Raw genomic sequence first — 22945 nt, 5'->3', positions numbered from 1 at the left:
CATTGATGATGATGGGCTTGTAGTCTCTGTGCTGACCCCTTCTGAAGTCCACCACCAGCTCCTTGGTCTTGCTGACGTTCAGCTGGAGGTGGTTGTCCTGGCACCACGATGCCAGATTCTTCACTTCATCCATGTAGGCCGCCTCATCGTTGTTGGAGATGGCACCCAACACCACTGTGTCGTCAGCAAACTTCACAATGGTGTTGGAGCCGTGGGTGGCCACACAGTCTGAAGTGTAGAGGGAGTAGAGCAGTGGCGAGAGGACACATCCCTGAGGTGCTCCTGTGTTGATGGTGATGCTGTTGGAGAAGCACCCTTTATTTAACCCTTTAAGACCTACTATAGAACCAAGTCCACCAGAGCTTAAATATATATATATATATATATATATATATATATATATATATATATATATTTTTTTTTTTTTTTTTTTTTTTTTTTTTTTTTTACATGCTGTAGTGCCATTTGTGGGAGCATTTCAAGTTGCTATACATCAATACAACTGTTATAGCCCATATTTTAATAATATGTATGCATTAAGTCCATAGTAATTACATAAATTGCAAAAAAGTGCAATAAACTACAAAAAAAATTGAAAATCGCTTTTGTTTTGTTTACATATACTTCTACTTGGAGAAATTTAAGAGGTTTATCCCTCAAAACTTTAAATACAATAAAGTTGCAAAAAATAGTTTCCCACCAGAGGAAATTTATTTTGAGTGTCTTCATAGTTTTATTTCAGAGATACAGCAATTTTTATATACTGCAGGAAAAACAAAAAACAATCCTATGATGCAAATTTGCAAAGAAAACAGCAGGTGCATCATTTCACTGTGGGAAGTGTTACGAACAGCTGATCGGATCGGTAAAGCGTGTTTCTGGAATATTATGTTTCTGTTCCTGCAAGCGCTTTTTATGCAATTTTTGCAAAGCTATATGTGGAAGGAAACCGTGACCGAGGACAAGCTGATGGCATCAGATGTAAGTACAACTCCTCCGGTTTCATATGCAAAACAAATTATTGCGCTAGCTTACACGGTTCAGGTTCTACAGGGATTTAAAAATAGTTACGCAAAACGGAGCGTGCTGCTCTGACCGGCTTTAAAGGGTTAACAATGACTTTAAAAAAAATAATATAAAATAGTGTGCAACACCACTGAAGTTTTTTTACCTCTCTTTTCAACCAACAGCAGTCACTCTCCTCTCCAAATAACTTCTGCTTAGCTTTCCGAGCTTCCCTCGGGTCCTCTTAATCAGCGGTCTCCACCCTTTTTTGCGCCACGGACGGTTTATGCCCGACAATATTTTCACGGACCGGCCTTTAAGGTGTCGCGGATAAATGAGGGAGGGGCTAATAATCGGCTCAGTCATTTTTAATGATCGTTGAAAGCCCAGATCGTAATCGTGATTAAAATTCGATTAATTGAGCAGCCCTACTCTCGAGTCGTTTCTGAGTGGAGGGTACAGGCCAGTCTGTGACCGCTTTCACTGTAGCCGTTAGTTTGTTCTCCATGAGGCATTGAAGGACAGCTCGGACATGTGAACAATGCTCTTCCAGAGTCTTAGAAATAATGACAATGTCATCTAGATAGACAAATACAAACCGGTCGAGGAAATCCTGCAGAACGTTGTTTATTAGGGCTTGTAACACGGCTGGTGTGTTTGCCAAACCAAAAGGCATGAGAAGATGCTCGAAATGACCAAGGGGGGTGTTGAAAGCTGTCTTCCACTCGTCTCCCTGACGGATTCGCACTAAGTGACAAGCGTTGCGGAGATCTAACTTAGTGAATATTGTAGCACCCTGTAGTGATTCAAAAGCGGAGCTAATGAGTGGCAAGGGATACTTGTTCTTGGTAGTAATGTAATTTAAGCCTCTGAAATCAATGAACCGCCGGCAAGAGCCATCCTTCTTGTCTACAAAGAAAAAAAAACAGCTCACACAGGAGATGACGACGGACGTATGATACCAGCTGCTAGTGACTCCTTAATGTACTTTTCCATCGCGGCACACTCTGACTTAGATGTTATATAACCGGCTCGTTGGCAAGGGCGCACCAGGGAGCAAATCGGGCCGGAACCAGGGACAGCGGGAAAACTAGCTTGGACTCAAATGCAGGACGCAGAGTAGCACAGAGAACATTTAAGTGACAACATTTATTTTTCTAGTGATATGGATCAGTGAATCAATGTCTTGTTGACTCTTTACATACAACGTGATGTCCATGTAGAGGAGGTGCCTGACATTTGCTCTTTTCCATAGCTGGTATCCAGTCTTGTTAATGATCAGGTTGAGGGGGTTCAGGCCTATGCTGAACAGCAGTGGGGACAGAGCATCATCATGGCAAATCCCGCACTTGACGGTGATTTGTGCAATTGCCTTGAAATTGGCCTTTAGTGTTGTCTTCCCCTTTCCCACTGAATTGAAGGCCTTTAGGGTCCTGTTGGTCTTGAACAGTTTTAGGCATTCCAGAATCCATGTGTGAGGCATTGAGTCACACAATGCCTGTCTTTAGTCAATTAGGCAGTGCATGGGTTGGTGTGGTCTTATAGCCTCGAGCTATATATGTACCGTATTTTCACGACCATAAGGCGCACTGTGCTAAAAGGCGCAGTCTCAGTTATGTGTGCCATTACTGTATTTAACACACACATAAGGCGCACTGGATCATAGGGCGCATACAAGTACCGTATGCGTATTTAAAAATAAAGCAGGAGCAAACCTGAGTTCGGTACCTTACTCACATTTCTATTGCCGGTAATCGTCATCATCAACAACACACAAGCATACAAGTGTGCATATTTAAAAATAAAGCAGGAGCAAAACAAAGTTTGGTACTCACATTTTTATCATCAATCAAACCCATGGAAGTCCTCATCCTCTGTGTCTGAATTGAACAGCTGCGCTAAATCTCCATCAAACATGCCAGGTTCACTGTCTTCACCGTCAGAGTCACTTTCCGTGCCGTGCGGCTCCTCGGAAACGATGCCGGCTTTTGCGAAAGCTCGAACAACAGTGCCAGCAGACATGTTAGCCCAAGCATCTACAATCCATTGGCAAATTGTGGCGTAACTCGCCCGGCGCTGCCTTCCACTCTTAGTGAAACTGCGTGGAAAAAACCACCTGGTCTCCTTACATACACCTCCCTCAGCCAGTCTTTTATCATTTCCTCATCCATCCAGCCCTTTTCATTTGCCTTAATGATGATTTCTGCTGGAAACTTCTCTTTAGGCAAAGTCTTTCTCTTAAAAATCACCATAGGTGGCAGTTTCTGTCCATTAGCATGGCAGCCAAGCACAACAGTAAAAGAAGACTTTTCATACCCCGTTGTGCGTATCGCTACCGTGCTGGTCCCCTTCTTCTCCACAGTGTGACTCACCGGGATGTCAAAAGTGAGCGGGACCTCGTCCATGTTAGTGATGTGGCTGGGCTGGATGTGTTTGTCGCCGATGTGTTTGCTGTAGTAGGAGCGGAAGATGGCCAGCTTTTCCTTATAATCCGCTGGAAGTTGCTGCGCTACCAAGACGGACCTCCTTGGAAATGTTCAATGTTCATCTCTTCAGCTAGTGAAACTGCTTTTAGCCGAATGGTGAAGTCGAAACGCTTCTCCCGCTCGCTCTTTGCTCGATGATCCACCGCTCAAGTCTTTCCTCCAACTCGGGCCACCTCGCCTTATTTCCGCGGAAACTCAGCTGCGTTTTCTTGACCTGCCGGAGCTTGTTTTCTAGCTTCCTCCATTTGCGAACCATCGATTCGTTAATCTTAAATTCTCTCGCCGCTGCTCGATTTCCATGTTCCTCCGCGTAGCTGATGGCCTTCAGTTTAAACTGTGCTTCATAAGCGTGTCTCTGCCATTTTCAGGGTTGTTAAAACAACGATGTTCCACATAATGCACATACCTGTTCTTTTATACAGGTATGTGCGATTGTCCAGTATATACGATCAACGCCCACACTTCACCCTTTAACGTTCTCATGGTGTTCTCTACTACGTCCTCCTTACAACACACAGGGCGCACTGCGCTATAGGGCGCGCCGTACTATTTGAAGAAAATCTAAGACTTTTAAGTGCGCCTTATGGTCGTGAAAATACGGTATATATTTATATAGCTCGAGGCTATAAGATAAATACCAGTAACTGGTGATTGTCCTATTCCTTTCTGGCCCCACCTGTTCACCTCAGCCTCAATGATCACTGTTGCAGAACAGGTGAAGCAATATTGAAATGTATTATCTTTATTTTGCAGAGCATTTTTTCTTCTTTTCTTTGCTAAATGAACTTTGTTTGTTTGTTTGTTTGTTTGTTTATTGTGATCATGTAAGCAATACATAAACTGTTGCAGGTATGATGTTTGATTTTTTTCAATGAGGAGCACACTTATTAACCAACTGAAAAAAACATTCACCAACATTATAGCCATGTGATGGATGTGGTCACTGCTGAGCTTAAGCACTGCCAGGCTTTGTCATGATTACTTCTTTACACATGACTTCACATCCTAACACTCCCATTGCACACACACATGCACCACACTATCCTGCCTGCTGGCTACCTCTCTCCTTTCTGCTGCTCTCTCCTTTCTTCCTGTCCCTTTTCATTTTTAGCTCTCCTCTCCTCTCCAGTCTAATTTATTTCCCTCTTCTTTTTTGTGCTCCTTTTCTGTCACCATGACTTCTTTTACAAACCCTGATAAGCTGCGCACACACACACACACACACACACATACACACACACACACACACACACACACACACACTGTTCCTCTTGAATATACACATTGTTTACTGTGTGCTTGTGTGTGCACATGCTATCCTGTCAGACTGGCCTAGTCTTTATTTGATGTATCTGTGCCCACCCACTGGCCATGCACAGTCCCCCTTTCTATTTGTCTCTCTCTCCCCATCTCTGTGTGTGCGCGTGTGTGTATCACGCTTGACTGTAAAAATGAAAAGGCTAAGCTTCAAGAAAGAAAAGATAAGAGCCAGGCTGAAAAACGACAAAGAGTAGAGAAAGAAGACCGGGAGGGAGGAAATGGGGATAGAGAGAAATGCATACTAGAATGGAAGGAAAAGATAATGCAGTTTGTTTCTGTGTAAGGTAATGTCTGCTACTAACAGGTTATTATCATGCAGACTGGTGTAGTTGTTTCTCTCCCTCACACACAAACACACACACACTGAGGCTCACAGAGCATGCAACATGAAGAGTGGATTCTAAATGCAAATATGCAAAATTTTAATCACACTTTCCTTCTTCCCTCTTTCTTATCTGCTTACACCAAACAGAAAGGACCACCAGCATCTTCCGAGGTTTGCCATAGCAACAAGCAGCAGCAGGACTTCGACATCATTTTCTTGATGGGAAACTGACATAAAACTTAGACAGCCAGCAGAATCCCAGGTTCATCCTCTGTCAACCCTCTGCTCACGTGCCTTTAAACATGACACAGTGAGCTTGTCAGCATGGATTGGTCTTTACCGCCCTGGATATCAGGTCAGATTATTAGATAGATGCATGTGAATGGATTAATGCTGCCTGGTCTTATGATGCTGGAGAGTTTTCCAAATGAGGCAGCAGAGTATTGAAGAGTGACATAAGTAATTTAGCATAGGTACATGTTCTACTCTCCTGGCAGTTAGAACAAGCAGTGCTCCAACTGTTTGGTATTTACCTACCTTGCTTTGCTTTTCTGTGTGGTATTTTGATGCCAAGTGCAAAGCAGAGCGCAGAGTGAGCAGTGCACAGGTGGAAGGAATTAAACAAACAGCTGGGAGGTTCATGCAAATGTAGAAATTCCTAGACTTTCCACCCATAACAGACTGAATAGTCTGAGACATTTCTGGTTCTGGACAGTTTAATCTCATTGGACATTATCAACAGTAGTGAAAAACCTACCTACTGTGTTTATCTTTAATCAATTATGCACAGCTGACACCAGGTAGGGACACACCCTAGTCTGATTGGCTATTAGAGATTTCACATTGTATTCCTGTGAAATTGTCAACTACTAACCTGAAGCTAGAGCCAGTCACCCTGCATAATTCATACTGTGTATTCAAACATAAGCTCTGCTGCTGGTGAGAGAAAGAGAGCAAAATAAAAAGAGAGTGGGTTTATTTCTCATTTCCAGCATGGAGAAAAGCAGCAGTTAAGCCTCATTTTCTTGCAAGGATGAATGATTTAGCCTACAATAACTTTCAGACAGATCTCAGCGAAACAGATAAAACAGTATTAAGTCGTAACATTTTCCTGGATTACAGTTCTACTAAGACTTTCAGGCAGAGTAGGTCAGAAGGTCAGAGGGTTGGTTGTTCAATCCCTGGCTGCTCCCTGGCAAGATTCTGAACCCCAAACCTAGTCACACTCCCGTGGGTGCATTGGAGTGTGAAAGCTAGAAAGGAAGAACTTTACTAAAACATAGAACAGGGGTCCCCAATCCCAGTCCACGAGGGCCGGTGTCCCTGCAGGTTTTAGAGCTCACCCTGGGTCAACACACCTGAATCATGTGATTGAGAAGGTAATTTATCCATTTAAATCTGCTGTGATGGATCAAGGACACATCTAAAACCTGCAGGGACACCGGCCCTCGTGGACTGGGATTGGGGACCCCTAACATAGAATAACATTGTCCCATGAATAGAGAATCACAGAAAATTCACCTGTCTTTGGAGCTAAAAGAGGGCACGCAAACTAGGGCTGAACGATATATCGCATTTGCGATAATATCGCGACATGATCAAGTGCAATTTTCTAACCGCAAAGGCTGCGATTATACTGCGATTATAAGGCTGTCCAAATTACTACCATATCCCAGAATTCATAGCGCGGCCCAGCCAAACTCCAGTTTCCAGCAATGGGGGCCGCTACTAAGTTTTAAAATTACTCATACTAATCTTTCTGGGTCACAAAATAAACTTTTAACATATTTTCAGGCGAGAAAGTAGCTGTGTAAACATCAAATATCTGCTCGGTTTATCAAGATATCCCATATTTGCAAAAGTGCTTCGACGTTTTCAGAGGCGTCTGCTACCCACCAGCTCGACAGCTAGCCGGGAGCTCGAGGGTTACTGATGCGGCCGAGAACGGCACAACTCCCGGCACATCATTTTCAGATCACCGCGGAGTTTCGCTGCTCGGGTTAAACGTAATATATAAGTCACTTAGACAACCTAAAAATGTTATTGTTGGGCTTTTTTCAGTGTTTTGTTTGTTCGTGAGTAAATCGGTTTGGCTGAGATTAAAGTTATTAGATTAGATAAAATAAAACTTTATTAATCCCCCGGGTGGGTTCCTCCTTGGTTTTCACACAGCTGACTAAACGTCAAACAGAAAACTTATTAAACAGAAGTATGAGACAGTCGAGAATTTACACCAGTGTCTGGTTATATTTTAGATAGCAAGAAGCAGACGGCCGAGTTTATTAAACTCCACCGAGACAGCGGTGACGCTAATCTGAACTAGACCGTCCAATTTCACGCCTTTAAACTTTAAAGGCGTGTTTGTGTGTGTGTTTATACAATTGCTATTATCTTTGCACTTTATGTGTAATGTTACTGACTGCAGAGATCAGTAAGATGTGTGTATTTTTTATTTATTAGTTTTATTTATTTAATATTATTTTTTAATTGAATGACTGTCTAGTAGTTCACAGATGTCGAAAAACTGAGTGTGGTAAAGCCACTGATTTTGTTTATGTATATTTCTGCAATCTGCACATTGTACTGACTTTCATTTTAATGTTTACACCAGGGTTCCTTGTCAGCACTTTATGCTCAGATGTTTGTAAGCTAAAAATAAACTATTGTGTATGTTCAAATATACTGTTGTGATTGAAGAAGTTAAATAAAAATGTCAGTCATCAATTCATGCATCACCTCATGTCATCATAACAGAGGTCTGTCTTCCAGGAAAGAACAGTTTAAAATTAATGTAATATAGTATTGGCCATACTATATGATGTATTGCTTGTCTTTGTTTAATAATACAGAAGACAAAGACCTTAAAAAATAATCGCATATCGCATCGCAATCGCAATATTGGGGCAAAAAAATCGCAATTAGATTATTTTCCATAATCGTTCAGCCCTAACGCAAACACATAAGAATCAGTGGACAGACGAGGATGTCCTCTATTGAGCACATCATGACTTAGTAGGGTAGCTGAAATAAGTCAAAAGACAGAGACCAAAGACAAATATCACTTACAGAAGACATAAATGAATAGGCTGTGTCTCATGGATATAAGTGTATGATATATGACATATTCCACCACAAAACTAGAACAAGGCTAATTTTCTTGTTCTGCACGTAAAGCATGTAAAGAGGTGGACCCTGCCTAGTTGTTTCTAGATGTACAGGTCTTTGTTTTGGTGTTAGGCCAAAAACCAGTAATTGTCAAGGAAAACATCATTTACTTTAATTGTGATTACATAAATGTTTTATGGATTACAATTTGGTATCCATACGTATTTCACACAGATGGGTTTTGCGAGGCCCACAGCTGTTTACTCAGTAAAAATGTGAAACATTTTGAGTTAATCTTACAATGACCTTTAATTCCTTAATCCTGCTGAACATTGCAAATATATTTATATGATATACACTGTGTACATGGTAAAAAGTTTTAAATATATGGTACCGAATATATTAGTTTTACAGTACACTAAAGCACAAAATTTAATATTTTAATAAAGAAAGATCTATATACACTGGTAAATTTACTAGAACAATAATAATACAGGGAGTGCAGAATTATTAGGCAAATGAGTATTTTGTCCACATCATCCTCTTCATGCATGTTGTCTGACTCCAAGCTGTATAGGCTCGAAAGCCTACTACCAATTAAGCATATTAGGTGATGTGCATCTCTGTAATGAGAAGGGGTGTGGTCTAATGACATCAACACCCTATATCCGGTGTGCATAATTATTAGGCAACGTCCTTTCCTTTGGCAAAATGGGTCACAAGAAGGACTTGACAGGCTCAGAAAAGTCAAAAATAGTGAGATATCTTGCAGAGGGATGCAGCAGTCTCAAAATTGCAAAGCTTCTGAAGCGTGATCATCGAACAATCAAGCGTTTCATTCAAAATAGTCAACAGGGTCGCAAGAAGCGTGTGGAAAAACCAAGGCGCAAAATAACTGCCCATGAACTGAGAAAAGTCAAGCGTGCAGCTGCCAAGATGCCACTTGCCACCAGTTTGGCCATATTTCAGAGCTGCAACATCACTGGAGTGCCCAAAAGCACAAGGTGTGCAATACTCAGAGACATGGCCAAGGTAAGAAAGGCTGAAAGACGACCACCACTGAACAAGACACACAAGCTGAAACGTCAAGACTGGGCCAAGAAATATCTCAAGACTGGTTTTTTTAAGGTTTTATGGACTGATGAAATGAGAGTGAGTCTTGATGGGCCAGATGGATGGGCCCGTGGCTGGATTGGTAAAGGGCAGAGAGCTCCAGTCCCACTCAGACGCCAGCAAGGTGGAGGTGGAGTACTGGTTTGGGCTGGTATCATCAAAGATGAGCTTGTGGGGCCTTTTCGGGTTGAGGATGGAGTCAAGCTCAACTCCCAGTCCTACTGCCAGTTTCTGGAAGACACCTTCTTCAAGCAGTGGTACAGGAAGAAGTCTGCATCCTTCAAGAAAAACATGATTTTCATGCAGGACAATGCTCCATCACACGCGTCCAAGTACTCCACAGCGTGGCTGCAAGAAAGGGTATAAAAGAAGAAAAACTAATGACATGGCCTCCTTGTTCACCTGATCTGAACCCCATTGAGAACCTGTGGTCCATCATCAAATGTGAGATTTACAAGGAGGGAAAACAGTACACCTCTCTGAACAGTGTCTGGGAGGCTGTGGTTGCTGCTGCACGCAATGTTGATGGTGAACAGATCAAAACACTGACAGAATCCATGGATGGCAGGCTTTTGAGTGTCCTTGCAAAGAAAGGTGGCTATATTGGTCGCTGATTTGTTTTGTTTTGTTTTTGAATGTCAGAGATGTATATTTGTGAATGTGGAGATGTTATATTGGTTTCACTGGTAAAAATAAATAATTGAAATGGGTATATATTTGTTTTTGTTAAGTTGCCTAATAATTCTGCACAGTAATAGTCACCTGCACACACAGATATCCCCCTAAAATAGCTCAAACTAAAAACAAACTAAAAACTACTTCCAAAAACATTCAGCTTTGATATTAATGAGTTTTTTGGGTTCATTGAGAACATGGTTGTTGTTCAATAATAAAATTATTGCTCAAACATACAACTTGCCTAATAATTCTGCACTCCCTGTACAATATTATAAATTTGTTTCATCCAACCGTTGTCTTCCACTTATTCAATTCAGGGGACTTGAGCCAGCGACTATAGGGTGAGAGGTGGGGTACACCCTGGATAGGTTGCCAGCCTGTCGCAGGGCTAAATCATGCAAGCTCCACACCAGATGGTAGAGTTCAACTCAGGACCATCTTCCTGTGAGGCAACAATGGGAACCACCATACCGTTGTACCACACGTAAATTTGTCAGATGTCATATTTTAAACAACATTAATATGATAAAATGGAAAATATATTAAAATTACAGAAATATATTTAAATAATGATAAATCACGAGGTGTTAATACCCAACAGGCTGCTTTGTAGTGATGTGTCGGTCGCAAACGAAATGGCTCTTAGAGCCGGATCTTTGAAGTGAACGACGCGAGCCGGGTGGGTTTTTTTTTTTTTTTTCCTTTCTCTCACCCTTTTTCCGCTTCACTCCACAGCGAGCCTTGTGCTTTGTGCTGGGCAGAGGGGGGAGGGGCGGTAGTTACACTCAGTAGCACAGGAACAGAGCGGGAGGGAGAGAGAGAGAGAGCAGGGACAACAACGTCACATTAGAAAGGTATAGTAATCATCCACAACTATTTTCAGTTGCAGATGATACGGGATTCAGAAAGTTTATTCATGCAGGTCCATATGACAGAGAATGTGCATCTTCTTTTTGTTTTCATATTTTAATTTAACTTATTTGTGTTGTGGTTTTCAGTGTTTTGTGTTGTTTCACTTTAAATTTGTTTAAAAGGAAAAAGCTAAAAATTTTAATATTTAAAAGTTGAACTGTAAATTGTTGGTTCTTGTATTATATGATTTATTTATTCTATTTTATGTGGAGAGAATAAATAAAAGTATATTTATGGTGGCCCCCAGAGACAAAACACATACAAATTCCAAGGCACAACGGAAGTGCTCCAGGATGCTAGGGGGCAGTGTTGAGCTTTTGTTACCTCGTGTCTACACAAGCCAGGAAGTACCAACAACCAGATTTGGTGTGTGGTAGTAACAGGTAAATGAACATTTTTTTTAATCATTTGAATATATATTACTGTTGGTGTATAAATACACAAACAATACACACATGCTTTCAATTTTGTAATTTAAGTGATCTAGGTAGCTCTGTTTTGGAAGTTCAGTTAATGCTAGCAATGTGATTGTACGTGCTTTGGAGTTTGTACGTGCTTTGTCTCTAGGGGCCACCGTATATATTTATATATAAACAAGAGCCGGTTCTCTAAAAAAAGCCGGAATTCCCATCACTACTGCTTGAGGGGTCAAATTTACCAAAACAGATACTGCGTATGTGTGCATGCATTAATATTTTTGTGAGCCTATGTGTTTTGCAAATCTTTGATGTTGCCTTCTCAACTGACCCCAATACTCAACTGAGCCCCGAGGTGCAGTCTCATAGGCACACAATCCCACAGTCTGTTCACAGATGGAAGTAAATAATTGCAATTTGGCATCTTACTAAAAAAAAATACATTTGAAACTTTATGAATAACAACAATAATTCTATTTTAACATTAAAAATATCATGTTGACTAAAGAGCTTGCACACTGGTGGTGGTACTGGTGGATTAACCAATAAAGAAAAAGAAATGATTTTGTTGTTAATTTAGGTCAGCTGCAACATACACCTTCACTGGGTGGTGGTCTAATACATTTGAGTTATCTCAGTCATTTCATGTTAAATCAGCCAATTTTAGGTCAACCATCTGCACACATGGATGTTATTGCAGTGCAATTTTTATATTAATTATATTGCTCAAGATATTCAGACTGTGTTCTATATTAAAATACAAATTAACATTTTGTTAAATGTGTAATTTGTTCAATTCTTGAGAATTCATCTTCAGGTAAGCTTCATCTTGCCTTCAAATGTTTGTTGAAATGTTTCTATTCTTATGAAGTATTTCGTCTTGTAAAAGTAGCTTATATAATAGTTTTCAGTCACACAGAATACAGACATTGAGGCTAAAGGCATGATGGAGCCAGAAAATGCCCAGTTGGATATCAGTGTTCAAGCTCTGGTGGTCCTCAATGGTATGGCTAGCACTGCAGAGGCATATGGTCTGCTGTCTGGCCCTAAGCTTTCCACCAGAGCTCAAATACATGTTTGAAGTCCTGCAAAAAATATTTTGGAAGCTTGATGAACACCAATTATCATCCACGGCACATACTCTCAAAAACAAGCTTCTGCTATAAGTTGAACAAGACTGACGGGTACCAGCACAGGTTCAAACTGAGGTAACTAATTCAGATGGCTTGGAAAAATATGTTTAGTCTTGTAAAGAGTTTTGTACAAAAGTCTTGAACCATCCATTTCTTTGTTTTTATGAGGGAAATAGAAAATAGGTGCAATGTTTTATTAAAGTGTAAAGTGTGTAAGCATACATGGAAATGCAGTATTTCCCATGTATGTAGGCAAAATCAGAGTTTGTACATTCCTAATAATATTGAAAGTCAGTATTTGTTATGGCACTTGTATTCTTCAACACAGCCTGAACTTTCTGAGGTGGCGTTCTGTAATTTCTTTAAGTATCTTCAGGAATTATTCTCCAGGCTTCCTGAAGGACATTCTATGCTCTTCTGTGGATATTTCTGCCTTTTATTTCTTCTCTGTCAAGATGATCCCACACTGCTTAATACTGAGTTCCAGGCTCTGGAGAGGCCAGTCTATTAGGAGCTGGTGCGTACATGTGGCGTTCTTGGGTTTTTTCCTTTTTTGGCACAGGTAGGCGGGCCGGTGCTTTGCGGGAGCATTGCGCCCAATCACAACAACAGTCGCCTCAAGGCGCTTTATAATGTACATTAGATCCTACAATAATACATACAGAGAAAAACCCAACAATCATGTGATCCCCTATGATCAAGCACTTTGGCGACAGTGGGAAGGAAAAACTCCCTTTTAACAGGAAGAAACCTCCAGGCTCAGGGAGGGGCGGGGCCATCTGCTGCCACCAGTCTAAACCATGACAGAGCCTTCACGGTCTTTAAGTGCATTTTCACACCAATAGTTTTACTCTGGTCTGAAACTGTTAATTATTTTATAAACTTGTAGCTTTTCTCCATGATTTGGATTCTTTTTCATGCAGAAATGATAAGTCTGCTTATTGGCTAGATGTGTCTGTGACAGGAAAAAGTAAATACAGTAAAAAGGTGCTGTGTTCTATGGGAGAACGTGGAAAACGTACACTCATGGTAACTTTACATGGCTAGTTGCTAACCTGTTCTGACATTTGCACATCTATGGTACCTTGCCACATCCCTGAATGGAAAGCATACATGGCTATGGGAGGGGTTTAGCTTAAACTTGCAACATAAAACTGATAGCTGGGTTGGATTGAGATTGAATCATATTCACACCATGAATGAACCTCATTAGAGGTCCTTGGTGCTTTTTTTTGTTTGTTTTTTTGTTTGTTTTTGGGTTGGCACCCAAGTATGACTATTGTGGTGACATCACATGAACCGCACCAAGGGGGGGGGAAACAAACCAGACCAGATTTTTAAACAGATTAAACTTTGCAGGATATTATCCTATTTCTTAAGCTTAGCATTAGCATGCTATCTGTGCAGTTTCTTGCAAGGAGCAAAGTTATGTTAGCAGCATAATGCAGTTGCACTTTAGCATCATCATCATCATCATCGTTTATTTGTATAGCACTTTAAAAACACACCAGGCAGACCAAAGTGCTGAACAACACAGATAAAATAAAAACTAGCAAAATTAAAATGACAATAAAATTCTTACAAATATGATCAAATTAACAATCAAGATAAAAATAGTTTCCATATCCACACTGTACACTGCCTTAGTATAAACAGGTTAATTCTTCTAACAAAAAACAAAAACTCGATATTAGACAGAATTATCTACACCGACTCTGATGACCCAGACAAATACAAAAGAGAAAAGAAATATGAAACATAGGTGTGTTGACTGCACAGGTGTAATATATGAGAACATTCAAGAATTATGTTTTGAATTCAACAGAAAATGTCACCATATAATGCAATGAGAGTTAAATGGCCTGGCCTGCATTTGTATAGCGCTTTACTCAGTCCCTAAGGCCCCCAAAGCGCTTTACACTACATTCAGTCATTCACCCATTCACACACACTCTCACACACTGGTGTGATGGCAGCTACATTGTAGCCACAGCTGCCCTGGGGCGCACTGACAGAGGTGATATAATGCAATGAGAGCTAGTGCCATACCATTCGTTATATCGGTATAATTTTTATGTGACACCACCAGTGTTGGGACTAACGCACTATTAAGTAATGCTTTACAGCAACTACATTATTATTGTGGTAACGAGCACGGTAACTAGTTATTATGCCAAAACCAGGAACGCGTTACTCGTTACTGGGATTTAGATAGGCTCATTGCTCGTTACTTTGTGTGGTGGCTATCGCGGAGCTTCCTCAGATTCAGTAACATTAGCAGGTGGTGGAGGCCAGCAGGTGGATGAAGGAAAAGGGAGGCAAGAGGAGAGACCCGAGGCGGGCGCTGGTCCGAGTGTCAGGTGAACTGAACTTCAGGTAAGAAGTTATGACCTGCAGTCTATCTGGGTCAGATATGAACCAAGTTTAGGTGGAGTTTATTTTCGTTGTGATGACTTTTTCGTGCTGCGCACTAGCTAGCATGACGGGGTTTCTATACAGCTGGGTGGTGCTATGTTACTAATGTTGAACTTTATTTTGTTCAAAAGGTTAATTAATAGTCCTGTAAAAAATGGAATCGTCTCGTATTCAGAGAAAATATTACTCGTTTCGTATTGAGGTGAAAAGGAACAGTTTGTCCCGGACTTCAGCTAGAATGGAAAAGACACAAAGCTGGAGTTATTCTGTGTTTACGCTGCACAGCTGCCTCTTCTTCTCTCATTCTCTCCCCTCCCTTTTCCTGTTTCTACTTCAGTCGTGAAACTGATCAATGATCAGCTGATCGGCTTTTCTCTCTTGTTTATTTATCGTCCACTTTGCGCCAGAAAGAGGAAACCAGCAGATGTCGCGCTAAACAACAGCAGCACGTTTAAGCTTGATCAGCTGTTGTTAGAATGTATTTAATATTAATTTCTAGTATCAGCTGATGTTTGCTGGAGCCACAGCTGTAAAGCTGCTGGTCATGATGTCGGTTTGGATATGTGGTGAGAGGGAAACATGAAGATGAAACCAGGAGATGTCCTTACTGAATCATCAGAGCTGAACAGGTGATGGAGAAACAGGTTTACCTTTTAGGTGACATGGATGAGTTGAAGTTATGAACTGTTTCTGAGAGACAAATAACACCAGGATCCTTTTCTAAGTAGCTGACAGCTGGTAACTGTGCAGGGGCGGGTCTAGCAAAGTGTTGCCAGGGGGCAGGTAGGGCATTAACAGGGAAAGGGGGGCACAAAGAAATACTTTTCTTTCTTATTCTCATTTACAATGTCTCGCTTTTAAAAAATAATTATCTGAATCTTACAACAAAAAGCGCACATGACGTAGGCTAGAATCATGGCGGCGAACAACGACGGTCCTGGCGTGGGATTTCTCTCGTGGAAATATGCACATTATTTTTTCTTTTCTATTGGTAGGTGGCACAGTGCACTTGTGGCAAGTAAGCAAGCTAGAAGACTGGCAGTTGCTGGGTATCCAGTTAGCAACACATTAACAGAATTCTGAGTAAAACCAAAAGTTACTTTCCCTAGAACCTTCACAGACATATTCCCTTGTAACTAGTTACTCTGAAAGTAACGAGTAACTTGAAGTAATGGAGTTACTTTTGATAGAAGTAACTAGTAATGTAACTAAGTTACTAATTTAAAGTAACTTACCCAACACTGGACACCACGTAATCAAAAATTATATAATAATAATAATAATAATAGATTGGATTTATATAGCGCTTTTCAAGTCACCCAAAGCGCTTTACAATTCCACTATTCATTCACTCTCACATTCACACACTGGTGGAGGCAGCTACAGCCACAGCTGCCTTGGGGCAGACTGACAGAAGCAAGGCTGCCATATCGCGCCATCGGCCCCTCTGGCCAATATATCAGCGATATAGCAACACTATGAATATTCCTTAGTGCATATAACAGCAAGACAAGCCCAAATGAGTCCACGCTAAAGGTGGAAACCAACAAAACCACTTGAGGCATAAACACACAGGTTACGAAGGCATGCAAGAAACAGATACAAGCCGCTGTCGATGTGAAATTCAAAAGTAAACGATGTAAATACCAAATAGTGGACACAGTACACAGAAATGACTGATTTGGATAAAAGTAGTGTATCGTGCAGGCTCCCACAGAGTCACAAGTTTATTTTAGTTATTGATAAAAGTAAACCGCTAAGTTATGCTAAACTTAATAGGAATATGTTCTTAATCAGGTACCTGCTGTCACTATGAAAATACCTGCCCTCCATCATTAAACAGGAACTGTGGATAATGAAATGAAAAATTAAAGAACCCAATGTGAAAAATAAATAAATAAATAAAATCTACTGAAGATTAAGCAGTCCATTCACTTTGCAACTTTACACACGTGCAATACATAGAAAAAAAATAATTTTATTAATGGAATTTCCCCTTGTAATTTGAACAGTCTGCTGGATGACTTAAAAGGTACAGTGTGTAAAATCCCACCATTATATTACAGTATAGTGATGCGCGAATCATGAACGAATCACTTTACTGACTCGTGAATCATGATTCACAAGCCCAACTGACTCACTGACTCATCCCTGTTGCTGTTAGCAAACTCATTTCATTAGTAGAAATATATCCAGCTTATAATTAAAATTGTGAGGGAAAAAACAGCCAGTTTCTTAACAAAAACATTTCTGCTCTGAAATGGAAGAAAAAACCCTGAGTAGAAGCTCACATCAAGACAACAGCTCCTCAGTTCACAGTAGCATCGCTCTGCTAACATGCTAACACCACATTTAAGTTACTCACCCCCTCCCTCCTGGCTCACAGCTTCTTCTTCTTCTTGGTTGACAACCAATGTTAAGGCGCATTACCGCCCCCTGGCTCACAGCTCAGTGGACATTTAGATGAGAAAATATATATTTAACACATTTGAGGAAAATACTAATAAAATTAAATAAAAATAAATAATATAAATGTTCCCTTTATAAATTTTTTTTTTTGCTCTTTTTGCTCTATAAAATAGTTGTTTTCTTTTTCAATCACTCATCTTAGCAGTAGGATTTACATGAAAAGAGAAACAAATTAAGTTTGAGTGAAAATGTACATTTTTTGCACTCTCTGGTCGACTGACTCAGTGACTCAAATGACTCAAAAAAAACAATTCACTTTGGTGAGTGACTTATTAACACTCGATTCAGTAAAAAGAATCAAATTTACCATCACTATTACAATAAATTACAGCTTGCAGTCAAGTGAATTCTGTTTTCTTATCCCTCCTAATTTAATGCTAGCTTTTTAAATCCCCATCAGTATTCTCGTTGGAACATTCTGGGTCAACTGACTACTTTTCAACAAACTTACAACAACCTGATAACAGCAGTTCTGAATAATAATTTGTTTATTACGCACACTGAAGGACATATCCAAGAATGACTCCAGGATTCCCCACAGTGTTACTGGAGGAGAGGTAATCCCATCCAGAGTATTTATGAGTGCAATAACCGCAGTTTTATCTGAATCAGGAGGTTAGGGTTAGGGCTGGAGGTGACTGGAGGTCATCCAGCTGTGTGTGTCATGTCGGGTATTACCTGCATACTAATGCAAATGTATGCTATGGTTTCTAACAATATGTATAATGTATAAGGAAACATGTCAAGTGTAAATAGAACTGTCCTAAGGACAGAGCTCCATATTAGCTTGAGTGTGTTAAGAAGCCACCAGTTTATTTATAGTGCTTTTCTATTCTAATTTCTATGCTTTATATAACATGTCTCCTTCATCCACCCACATAGCCATTCATACAAGACCCTTTTTAAGGTCTAAGTGCTTTTTCTCTAACATTCACGCTGTGATGTAATCAACTCAGGGTGCAGCATCTTATCCAAAATTACTTTGGTATGCAGACAGGAGCAGCCAGGGATTGAACCAACAGCTTTTCAATTAGTAGAGGCGTTTTAAGTAAAAGTGTTTTAATTCCTCCCACCTTTCAGGCCTGTGGTACATGGGATATTATTAAAGACAGGTTGCATATATTTAAGACTGAAACATTAATTAATGGAAGGACTTCTTTGAGCAGTCTTGTAGGAATGGTGTTTAAATCCAAAATACTTGGTTTGGGTTAAAGTTTACCCTTTCACTTCCCTTTCTAGTTATTAAAAGTAATCACACATGTAATTAAATATAATAAATAATAATAAATAGAACAAAGGAAAATTCAGCTCAACAGAGCTTCGTCACCAAAGAAAGTTGGGGTTCTTCTAGTTTTCTTCTAATCTAGTCGAGTCATCTTCTGCCTTCTTTGAGCTTCTATTTTGCTTGCTTTAAATTTTTATTTATATAACACCAAATAACATCAACAGCTGCCTCAAGGATACTAGAAATTTGTCTCAAGCTGATCTCTGTGTGTTTCTGTCATTCGTGAAACAGGCTTCACCCAACTGACTTAGAACTGCATTCATCTTCTAAGTCAGTTGGGTGAAGCATCTTCATCTTCACCACCGCAGCATCTTGAATCTGGGGAGCCTGTCTTAAATCCAATCTCTTCATAACAGACTTTAAGAAAACAGAACATAAAGTCTGTTTTCAGCAGCACAAAAACCTGCCTCCTATTAACCTCAGAAAGCCTTTCAAGAAGACAAGAGTAAAGGTACATTATCCCTTGGTTTCGATTGCATATAGAACTTTCTTATTAGACTTTGTCTGTACTTAAGATTATTTGCATATTTTTGCATTTAAGAAAATACTTTCTTTAAAAAAAAATCAACATGGGACGTACGCACAATCAAAGGATCTAGTCAGGGTTTTTTTTGGAGAGATGGCCTCAGTTAAACTTTAAATCATTCCCATTTTAAAAATGGAAACCAATGAGCAGCTCATTCTGAAAGATGCGTGTTTTTTTTCTTTTGAATATTTATGCTCATTACTAAGACCAAAGTATTTCTTATCTGATGAAATAGATTGCTCAATTACTAAAATAATCGGTAGCTGCAGCCCTAACAAAACAGTCACCCTGACTAAACGAGTTATCCTCTCACTCCTTTGAAATGGATTTAAACTCCTATGGTAAGCATTTCTGACAATTTCCTTTCCTACTGTCGAATATTGGCTCCAGTGTGGTCAGTGGAGTCTATCCAAACTGTTTCTCCTTGTACCGACTGGGACTTGTTTCGTCTCTCTGCTCCATGATGCAGACCACGACCGTGGCCCAGTTGTAGCATGGTGTGGACAGTCCTTTCTTGACATTAAAGTGTTTAAAACAAAGGGAATGGTTGTTGATTTTCATAAACACTGATTTTCATCCCTGCCCCGTTTGTATTCATGGTCAAGAAATTGAGGTGGTAGAGAAATACAAATATCTGGGCACCACTGCTGATGAAAAGTTGAAATTTAAATTGAATACAGACACCATATGTGCAAAGACTCACCAGCGTATGTATTTGTATCAGAAACTAAGTGATTTTAATGTGAATAACATTTTATGAAAATGGTTTGTTCTTGTTTTATTGAGTCTGTCTTAACTTTTTCTTTAATCTGCTGGTTTGGGTCTCTTAGCTCGAAAAATAAGAAGAAGCTGGAGCACATTGTTAAATTGTGTAGTAGAGTGGCAGTATAAAGCTAAATGATCTTGCCATCCTGTATGGAGGGTTGGATTATGGAGATATTCCATATATGAAGGCTTCTGCTCAATGTCTTCGAACGGTTGATTGCATATCGTGCTTCTCTGAGGTTCATCACTTTCAAAATTTCACACTCACCACTGTGAGTTATACTCTCAGGTAGGATGGCCTGCTCTGGCCAGTCGGAGGAAATCTCATTTACAGTTTTATATAAGGCAATACTGGGATTGCTGCCTTCCTATATATGTTCACTGCTTGCAATGAAACATGTTGGTCATTATTGTCTTCGTCCGCGAGGTTACTTGTTGCTTTCTGTTCTATTTGCCTGAACTGAACTTGTGGAAGTTGTAATCTGGACCAGGATGAGACTGAACATTTCCAGATAAAAGAAGAAAAAGAACAATGGAGCATTTTTGTAATAGTACAGGAATATAAACCAGTCATATGGAATAATCAATCAATTAAATCAGATCTCCACTGATGATCAAGATTGAAGAGCTTTTCTAGACTGTTTTTACATCTCACCTGGACAGAGAGCTGTCAATAAAATCAGTAAAAGAAAAAGCTACATGATAGACACGTGACAGGAAGAAAACAATGGTGAAATCCACACTAGTGCAGATAGAAAGCTGATTCAGGCCAGCTTTTTGGTCCTTTCCAGTCACATGATGATGATGATGATGATGCAGTGTGACATCACACATTAACCAGGAAATCAGGTTAGAGGAAGAATGCTGTGAATAAATTTACCAAAATCAAACCAGCCTGGGTCCAAAATAGGATGGTCACATTTTTGGGGGCTTAATATATTCAGCCGGATTTCTAGTACTGAGGGCTGTACCATCCAAAGTAGGCTAAATGCTGTCTCTCCTAACAACACCGGGTTTTACAGAGACTGTTTCCCCCCATGGTTTGCTGGACATCATTCACACAGCCATGCACATAGTGCAGCTAAACAAATCATGACCAATTGGGGAGTGGAACACAGAAAACTACAGAAATCCTGCACTGTGTTACTGTTGGGCAAATATATGGATCTGCCTCTAATCTGTAGAAAATTCTGTTAGGTCAAAAAAGTAAGAGGCAAATGATTAGGCCAAATACAAATGCATACATAAATGTTCATATATTTGTCACAGAGGGAATTTTAAAAAAATATGTACAGAAGTGATTCATTTTCTGCATAAGTGGGACAAAATAACTGAGAATATCTTAACATCTTTCTTGGATTATGCTGCCAATCTATAAGATGAACTGGATCGATGTGCCACTGGAACTGGACTAAGCCTGAGATAGAAACTCGGACTGTTTCTGAATTATGTAATACAATAAAGAAAGACATGAATAACTTTCAATATTATAAATATGGGTCTGTTACAAGGTGAGGCATGTGTGTTCCATATGTCACACACAGCTATACACCCATAACATTAGTGTTGAGCATGAAGAGCGGGGTAACTCCATCAAGTTACCTACACTGAGCGCACAGACGCTTGGCTGCTACACCTGCTTTTCAAATAATATGGAGTCAATAAAAAAGAGGGCAGTGTAAATATGCAGGAAAGAGGTTTAAACATCACGGGTGGCGATGGCATCTGTCTGTGTTAGCTGCTGGACGTGCATTTCACAGCCTCACCTGCAACATCTGTTGAGACTCTTCTACAGACTTCAGAAGCACACCAGCCATGTGTGTCTCCACAAATAGAAGCATAAATGCAAGCCAAGACAGGGAGAATGGTAGCAGAGTGTGGGATTTGCCCTGTAAAAATGTACCTGAAAGACCTAAAATATCAGCATAGCTCATTGTACTGAACAAAGGGGGCAGACAAGGCAGAAGGAAAGTATGTCTGTATGTATGTGGGAGAAAGAGTGGGGGAAAGAGAGAGTGGGAGAAATGTCATCCAGAGAGACTGCACCGAGACACTAAGCGACATAGAAAGCCACACCACATCGACTTGAGCCAACAAACTGCATTGCTTTCAAACACTTATGCACACATATAGCAATAATATAAATGCTAATTATAGTCTAGGAGACGGCACACATCCCAAAATCCATATACTATTCAATTTAAAAATGCAGGCAAATAGGAAACCCGCACTAAATCAGTTAATGTGAGATTGCATGATTTCAATGAACAGTCGTCAGCACAGAAACATGGGAGATCTACAACCCCCCAAATCCCAGACAAATTCTGTTTATTCTGACCGCCATAATGCATGTCGATAACAATTAGGTCAGCATTCTTGTTTTATTTAACGTCACGTGCCATATCCCCTGTGCGTAAAATGATAGCCCTTTGATCTGTTTAGGGTGCGTAATAAGACGGCTTCGCCGGATCTGGTTACCTCTTATCTGACCAGCGGTGTGGAGCGGATCCCTGTCGCAGCACTGACAATTTCAAATCCTCTTCGTCGCTCTTTAAATCCACAGACAGGTGTAGCTTCGCTCCTGTGTTACCTCTGCCTCGCTTTGTCTCCCGATGAAGGCGATTTGCAGCACGCAGCAAGCTATACACAGCGAGGGGAGCGAACCGGCAGAGGCTCGGCTGCTACGGCGTCATAGAAGAGGAGTCAGTGAAGAGGTCTCACTCCGCCAGCGAAGAATGGCGTCGTTTTCACACCTTCCAGTCACATAAAGCAGCAGTGCTATGCGATGCGACTCACCTCCACATACTATCTAAACATACCATCGCGTAACTTCACAAAACCTTTGCTTCGGAAACAAGGTTTGGTTGGGTTTGGTTGGTGCAGTGTTGCTAGCTTTAAATCAAGGTCACAATTTAGATTTTAAAGCAATTAAAAGCTGGCTCATGGCACAAGCAGCCATTCATTTTACTTCAGTCTTTCTGGTCCTATTTAT

The 22945-nt window shown here is 40.3% G+C and overlaps 1 long non-coding RNA gene across 1 annotated transcript in view; it reads right to left on the bottom strand.

The window, feature by feature from the left end:
* The window catches only part of LOC113021509 (uncharacterized), a 46329-nt gene extending 23666 nt beyond the window's left edge, over nucleotides 1-22663 (bottom strand). Inside the window, exon 1 of the long non-coding RNA XR_003272307.1 lies at nucleotides 22432-22663. This is a non-coding gene — a long non-coding RNA (uncharacterized LOC113021509). The remainder of the gene's footprint in view (nucleotides 1-22431) is intronic.
* Nucleotides 22664-22945: the final 282 nt, after the last annotated feature.

The sequence above is a fragment of the Astatotilapia calliptera genome, chromosome 4 (assembly GCF_900246225.1).
Source record: "Astatotilapia calliptera chromosome 4, fAstCal1.2, whole genome shotgun sequence".
Classification (NCBI taxonomy): Eukaryota; Metazoa; Chordata; class Actinopteri; order Cichliformes; family Cichlidae; genus Astatotilapia; species Astatotilapia calliptera.
This window is presented reverse-complemented; position numbering and strand designations above follow the sequence as displayed.